This window comes from Zingiber officinale, chromosome 10B (genome assembly GCF_018446385.1).
Source record: "Zingiber officinale cultivar Zhangliang chromosome 10B, Zo_v1.1, whole genome shotgun sequence".
NCBI lineage: Eukaryota > Viridiplantae > Streptophyta > Magnoliopsida > Zingiberales > Zingiberaceae > Zingiber > Zingiber officinale.
Genome location: NC_056005.1, coordinates 3664456 through 3672534, shown reverse-complemented (window position 1 = coordinate 3672534; position 8079 = coordinate 3664456). Strand labels below are relative to the sequence as shown.

Genomic DNA, 8079 nt, shown 5'->3' with positions numbered 1-8079 from the left:
ACTGGTTGATGTCACACAATATTAGACAATAGACATCCAAAAACTCATTATTTTAGGAGAAAAAATGACAAAATATTATTGATAAAAAAACTAACTCAAAAATAATTAAACATATGTTTAAATAATTTAAAATCCTAATAAGATGAAATAAATAATTAAAAAAAAAGGAAAAATCTTCTAGACATCTGAAAAGCATTTAAATGATATTTTTTGTGTTTTAAATAGGGTGGTTAAGGATAAACTTTAAAATTTATTAAAGATTTCTGAACGAGCTTTGATTTGATATATTATAGACCCCATGGTTCAATCTGAGTCAAAAGTTATGACCTCTCAAAGTTTCCACCGATCCTACTCCAATTCTGCTCCGATCCTGTTTTGATCTTACCGATTCTGTTCTGATCCTACCGATCCTGCTGCGATCCTACTGCAAAAAGTGATTCTGCACGATCCTGGATCAATTTTAGGTTTCCGGATCATACGATCCTACGATCCGAATGGTAATTTTACAAACTATGATTGAGAGATTATTGGTGCAATCGTTCCCAGATTAAAGTTGACTAGTTTGACTATGTTCGAGTGTTGTAAGGTCCCATGTGCTTTAGATGTCTAAATTAGAAATTTGGTTCGATATAACATATTGTTTAATAAGAGAAAAATATATATAAGATAATATAAATGGGTATATATATATATATATATATATATATATATATATATATATATATAACATTTAAGTAAGTGAAGTTTATTTGAGTCAGAAGTTGAGGTGGGCTTATTAAGGAGGTTGGGAGCCCAATTTATGGGAGAGGAGTTCATGCCCTAGAGTGGGAGAAAAAGGGAGGAGGGGAGGGTGTGATTGTTGCAATCAGGCTGGTCAAGAGCGGTTCATCAGCGATTCTCGTGTGGGGAGCGATGACGACGACAAGGGTTTCTTCCCAATGGTAGGAGCTTCCGACGACGAGGAAGGCAAGTAAATTTTCCCTAGTAGGTATAGGATGAGTGGTTCTTCTTGTTGGGTTGAAAATCAAATCTAATGTTGACCTTACTTCGGCGTTAGGGTGTTTGTGTGTTTTCTCTTTTTCTGTTCTGTTCTAGATTTTAGAGATGTGGGATATTTGGTTTTACGAATTCACTGCTTATTTGTAATGATCTTGTACCACTGGAATGGGCTCGGGATGCATATATGGGTTCTTTTTTTTTTTTTTTTTGCACTGCTCTTTGTGAGGCTTTACTTCTTTCGAATGTTGATCGAATTTAGGAAACGGGGTTTTGGATTTGATGATGTACTCATTCTTTTGCAAGCTAGCAGTAGATTTGATAGTTGACAAATTGATTTCAAGGTTGCAAGGTTTCTGCATAAGGGAATTTGGTTTTATTTGCAGCAGATTTGGTATAGTGCAAAAACTATTTCCAATGTTGTATTGTTTCTTCTTATTGGTTTCGTTTTTTTTTTTCCTGCAGCAAATTTAGTGAGTGTATGATTGGGTTTATTTGGTGTTGTGCTCTTTTTCATATAACACATGTTTTGGGACACCAGTAGAAAAATAGAAATTTGTGTGGAATGGTTTCAGTTTGCTGGACAAATTGAAATTATTGTTTTGGTTAAGTTAAATCTTACTTCATGTGTGACTTTCAGATTTTGGTGGGAATGAAAATGTGGCTTAGTGAGTGTGCGGTGGTGCTTGTTTATCTCCTTGAGACAGAATAGGTATATTAGAAAGATTTAGTGGATAAAGGAGTTGTTCATTCAATTATTTCTTATTATGACTAGATGGTATGTGTAAGGTCCCACGAGTCATCGAATGTGTAAATTAGGGATTTGATATTTTTATTTTTTATGTTAGTTCGATATTTCCCGAGTTGAAGGTAATTCAGTGACAATAAATAAATAATATAATAATAAAAAAATAAAATAAAATATAAAATAATAGTCGTTCCTTAATCAATTATTTTATAAAATTTTTAGAAAAAGTTTAGGAAATTTTAGAGGATTAAACGGGGCTCATATGACATATTAATGGGGATAAACCTATTAGACCTTAAGGAAGCCTGTTTAGAATATCAAATGAGATGGGAGTTGATTGAATTGATTAAGCTAAAGTTTTTTTTAAGGGACCTACAAAAAAAAGGAAAAAAAAACCCTAAGTTCTCTCTTTTCCTCACCTCCCGACCCCGTTGTCGCCGCCACCCTCATGTTCTACTCTCTTCAACGTCGTCGGTGTGATTCCCTTAAGCAAGAGCTCCCAACAGCGATGAGATCTCTTTTGGCCTAGAGTCCCCGGACAATGGCACCAACAGGCAAAGGAAAGGTGTTTTGCTAGTGGGAAGGAAGATTTTATCCCGTTTCGAAGCCTGATTGCTCCTCCATCTCGAAGGAAAGGCAAGCATTATTCATATTTATTTTGTTAAGCATGAAGTTGTGGGGTAAGAGGGCAAATACCTTCGAGTGGAGTGGGTGATTCTCTGTTGAGTCCAGATGGATTTGGGATGCTTCGTTTTGGTTTGTGCTGAATTGATGGTTTGACTGAGATCTTGGGGTTAAATAAAGGAGAAAAAACTTGAGAAGGAAGAATATCTTTTAAATCATACCATATTTTCGGAAGGATTTTTGTGATTCCTACGATGATTTCAATGCATGTTTGCTTAATCATGTTTTCTTGGCATTTTAGATTTGATACTGTGATTTCCTGCTAATGATTTCAATGTGTGCTAGCTTAATCATGATAGCTTGGTATTTCATATTTTATTTTTTATTTAGTGAGTTCTTGTTGTGATTTCAACTTGTGCCATGTTAGTTGGGTATTTTTGTGACATATTTGGTAGAGGGTGACTTGTGTCATTTAAGATTGTTGTCTTCCATGATTCTTTCGGCTTATGGATGATTTATAATGTTGAGGGAAAGCTTATTAGTTTAACTTATCAGATTTGTATTGTTGTGATCAAATGGGGAGAGGGCTGATTTGGTGGTTGTTCTTCTTTCCTTGGTTCTCTTAGGTTGGGCAGGGTGAAAATTTGTTAAATGTCCAATTAACATAAGACCTAATGGTGAAACTGGATTAGGAGGGGCCTAGGTGCATTTCTTCGTGCCTTATTTCATATCTCATTGATCCTGCTTAGCATGGGGTTCTAAACCTTTCTATTTTTATGAAAGTTAATTTAAGTATGTTTAGAAGATATATATATTGTACCTGTATGAAATGCATGAGGTTCTAATTGTTTCCTTTCAAGAAAGCTAATTAAAGTATTTTGCATGAATGCCTACGAAGTATGCTATGAATGCTAAAATGTTCATGAAGCTTGCTAAGGAGTGATAGAAATAATAAAAAGGAGTAGTATGTAAGGATATGGGGATGAATATGTGAATGTATGGTGATAGTATAGGATTGGTGCCTCGGGATGAGCTCTGGGGAGGGTCGTTCCAAACATAAATGATGATATAGTACGGGATTCGTGCCCCAGGATAAGCTCCGGGGAGGGCCTTTCCAAACATGAATGATGATATAGTACGGGATTGGTGCCCCGAGATAAATTCCGGGGAGGATCTTTCCAAACATGAATGATAATGAAATGCGTGGGCAACCTAGTTAACATGATCTAGGACCTCACAAATGGGCTCTAATGATGGTTACCATATCTGCGACATATTCATCTCCCAAGTGGGTTATGTATACTATTTTGTACAATCAAGTCCATGTCCTAGGATTTACAACTTTATCTAGTACACATTAGTATATGAATATGCTTGTTGGGTCTCGAGACTCACTATGTGGATTTTGTAGGTGAAGGAGACGCAACTCGGGATATGATAAAAAGGCGTGGAGGCAGAGTAGTCGAGGAGGCAAGATGGATGCGTGGCACAGTGTCCAGGGACCCTTACTAGCATATCACGAACCTGTCCTCTGTTATGTCATGCAGTTCATGAGTTATTGTTCATGCATTATAAACTTGGTAGAAGGTTCTAAATTTCATTTAAAGGAGTTATATTAAGTTTTGAGGTTCATATGTTATGCAATGTTCTTGTTGTCATTTTCAAGAGTTTTATGGTATACTATCTGATAGGTTATCCACATGAGATCAGCATGTATTGTATATCTTGTCATGAGTAGGATGTTAGGGTTGTTGCAGTATGAATTTTGTAGGTTTTCTCTTTTATGTTATGAAAAGAAAGTCGTTTATTCAATTATTTTCTTGTATGATTTGATGGTGTATGCATGTTATCTCCTATATGTTATGATAGACTAAAGTTAGGAATCTCCTACATGAATAATTGGAAATTTTGGTGCATAAGTGGTGATAATACGGGATTAGTGCACCGGGATGAGCTCCGATGAGGACATTTCCAAACATGACTATTAAAACAATGTATGATGACTTCGACTTAACGGATATATATAGTCCCTTAGGAGGTATCTCCCAACGGGTCATACATATGGACTGAATGACTATGCTCTAATAAAGGTTACGATAAATTCACCTTACTTATTGATGGTAGATTATGCTGAAGTTTTCCTTATTGTGTATGTTAGCTAATACATCTTGTACTGTTAGTAAATGATGTTGAAGTTCTTTTATTGTGGATATTATAACATGCTTGATTTTGATTGAAGTTAAATTGTAGAAGAAAGTTCATGTTCATAATTCCTAGTTTTAAATATTGCTCTATTGTTTCCATCATGTACCTACTTGTGGGAAATATATTTACAGGTCGGTGGACTCACAATATAAATAATACAAGTGTAGGAGATGACATCAAAGAGGTGATAGAGGATGTGGAGATGGAGTAACTGAGGAGATAAAGATGGAATGCATAGCACACTGTCCAGGCAGCTTAAGAGCATGTTAATAAATGTAGTCTTTTGATTGCCATGTGGATGTGAGTTGGAGACTATTCATTTATGTTTTCATGTTTTGTCGTTGGGAGATTAAGAAAATTTTTATTCGAAAGATATATATAGAATTCAAGTTTGTATATGATGAAATTTTCTTTGGGTCTAAGGTAAATGTGGTATGCTATATGTTGGATGTCTTAGGAAGGGAGTTATGAGTCATTTCAGGATTCAAGCTTGAGTTTCAATGTTTAGACAATGTATTATGGATAATATAATTGAACAATATGTTGTTGGACAATATGTGAGAATGGTCAAGTAGGTCAAGGAGGACTAGTACTTGAATGGTAAATTCCTAATCGAAGGTTAGGAAAAGGAAATCCTAATTTGAGGGTTAGACAAAGGAAAGTCTAAGTGGATCAAGGAGGACTGCACATTGGCAAGAAAAGTTCAAGTGGATCAAAGAAGATTGCACGTTGGTAAAGGAAAGTTCTAATTATGGTTAGACAAAAGAAAAGTCCAAGTGGGTCAAGAAGGACTACACGTTGGCAAAGAAAGTCTAAGTGGATCAAGGAGGATTGTACGTTAGCAAAGGAAAGCCCTAACTACGGTTAGGCGAAGGGAAGTCCAAGTGGATCAAGGAGGATCGCACATTAGCAAAGGAAAGTCCATAAATAATTAGTGGAGAAGTTCTAACAAGTAATGGTTGACCAGAGATTGGACAAGAGAATCCTAGACTTGAGTTAAGTAAATTATGGTTGGATAATCGATCAATTGAGACATGTGCCAATCAATCAGTTGATTGATTGAGCATAGCTCTTCTTGAAGTCATGGTGAATCGATCAGGTGATCGATTCACCCTGAACTCAATCAATCAAGTGTTCAATTGGAAGGTGGTTTTCATGGAGCATAGTGCAATACACTGTTCTAAATCAATTGGGAAGAATTCCAATTGATTGAGGATATCACTAGAGGCTTAATCGATTGGTTAATTAATTAAGCTTGGTCGTGAGCGAACAAAGAGCTTCTAAATCAATCAGGTGATCAATTGAAGCTGCCTAATCAATTGGGAGAAGCTTACGAGCTAACAAAGGACTTCGTAATCGATTGGGTGATTGATTAAAATGACCCATAATCGATTGGCTAATCTATTAAATGATGAAGAAAAGAGCCATTGCAAAGTTTGGGCTGTTGGATGCACTCGAATCCGATGTGGTAATAATATGCGGGATATAAAGGTGAATATGAAGATTCAAACGAAACTTCTTCCTCTCTATTCTTCACTAAAGATTCTTGGACGATTTAAGGTGAAGTGTTGCTGCACTTCTGAATCTACAAGAGGCGTTTCCAGATCAACAGGAGATCAAGAGTAAGGTTTCATATTGTTGTATTCATTTATTTGTTCTTATTGCATATATTGTTGTATTCTCTCACGTACTCTTATGTTTAAGTTTGTACGAGACTTCTCCGCCTCCACAAATGAGGACCCTTGAATTAGTCACCTCAAAGAGGTGGATACCAAATAAAATCAAGGGTATTAGCATTGTGGAGTCTTCGCTTCAATTATCCACTCCAACAAATCATTGAATAAGCGATTCAAGCTAATCACCCTCCGCCCTCTAGCTCGTCGAAGTGTCCTAACACCAACTCCCTATTGATTTTCTATCATCGTCAAGTATTCAGTCAACCTTGATCTACTTAACTTCTTATGTCAACTCCCTTTTGGACTTCTGACATCGTTAAGAATCCGGTCAACTTTTATTTACTTAACTTCTTTACTATTAAGTATTTTATCAACCTTAACTTATTTGACTCTTCTTTACCATCAAATATTTAGTCAACATTAATATACTTGACATCTTACTGACATATTGATTAAACATCGAAACTCAAACTCATGTCAATCCGAGCTTCATCAACCTGATCAACCTTGAGCTGAGGTCGATTATACCAATAATAGTAGTCACGAACTGGTTGAAGTCCTTCCTCATCATGGTGTTAATTTCATCTTGACCCTTCTTGCTTGTGAAGTCTTTATTTTCTTGAGATCTTTCAGTGTCTACCAACTTAACATCTCAACTCAAATTTCCTATAGATGATACTAATTTGATTTAATCTATTATCCGCTTCATTCTTGATGTTCTCCCCACCTTAATATCAGATCGGGTCAAATATATTTATTGCTCACTAAAATAAAGAACCATTTGGAAAACTAAACTAAATTTTGTCTACCAAACAAGTTACATGATAGAATTAGCTATGTTTGGATAGGGTGAGTGGATAGGGTGAGTGGAAGGTTTACTAACGAGAGGTGGAGGGGAAGTAAAATATTTATGCCTCACTTATTTAGAAAGGAGAGAAGGTTTATTAACATAACATGTGTTAACCTGTTTAGAAGGAAATGAAAAAAAAATAAAGGTTAAATATATAAAGTTATAAAATACTCTATTTTTTTAGATATCGATTTGAATTTTAAAATAGGGATAAAATTAGAAAAAAAATATTTGAATTCTCTTCCCCTCCTTACCGTCCAAATTGGAGTATAAGAAAATCTTCCCTTTCATTGATAAGAAAGGTTAAAATTTACTCATACCTACCTTTCCTTTTCCATGTTTTGAAATGAGAAGAACTTAACTACGGAGGGAACAGCTAGCCACTCAAAAGAAGTTGAATTTGGTAGGAAAAAACAATTACAAATCCATTAAACTCCCCAAATTAGGAGAGATTTATCATCCAAAAATATTAGAAATTCTCTCTGATGAACTCACCAATTTCATTAAAATTTTACTGATTTGTTTATGCTTTTCATAAGATTAATTTGGGCTACCATTTCCATGCGATGTGTAGATCAAGTTATAAGTTTGGGCTCGGTCCATCATGGCCATTTCCATGCGATATTACATATATATCTGTGCTTGGCCCCTTGTAAGTATTTCATCTATCAAGTCCAAAAATAACACCCATTCTCCATGATAAATACTTGTGATGAATTTCAGGGCATAGCACTCATGGAGTAAAGAGCTTACAAACTAAATGAGGTCAAGCACATAATTAAATAACCAAATCAAAATTACAACACAAGAATAAAATAATTAATTTGGTTCCTATAACTCAGACAAGAATATCCAAACAATATCACTTGTGACAAACTAAATGCATTCTTCAACATGTATTCTAAAGACCTTCCACCACCAAACTATCATCTAACCAAGCAAGATCTTCACTGGAAGCTCCTCATCAATAATTTGCACAA

The 8079-nt window shown here is 35.3% G+C and overlaps 1 long non-coding RNA gene across 1 annotated transcript; it reads left to right on the top strand.

Annotated features, from left to right (window-relative positions):
• Positions 1-1650: 1650 nt before the first annotated feature.
• Positions 1651-4971, top strand: LOC122029881. The gene is made up of 3 exons (XR_006125223.1): positions 1651-1708; positions 3780-3955; positions 4705-4971. It is a non-coding gene; the product is annotated as an uncharacterized LOC122029881 (long non-coding RNA).
• Positions 4972-8079: the final 3108 nt, after the last annotated feature.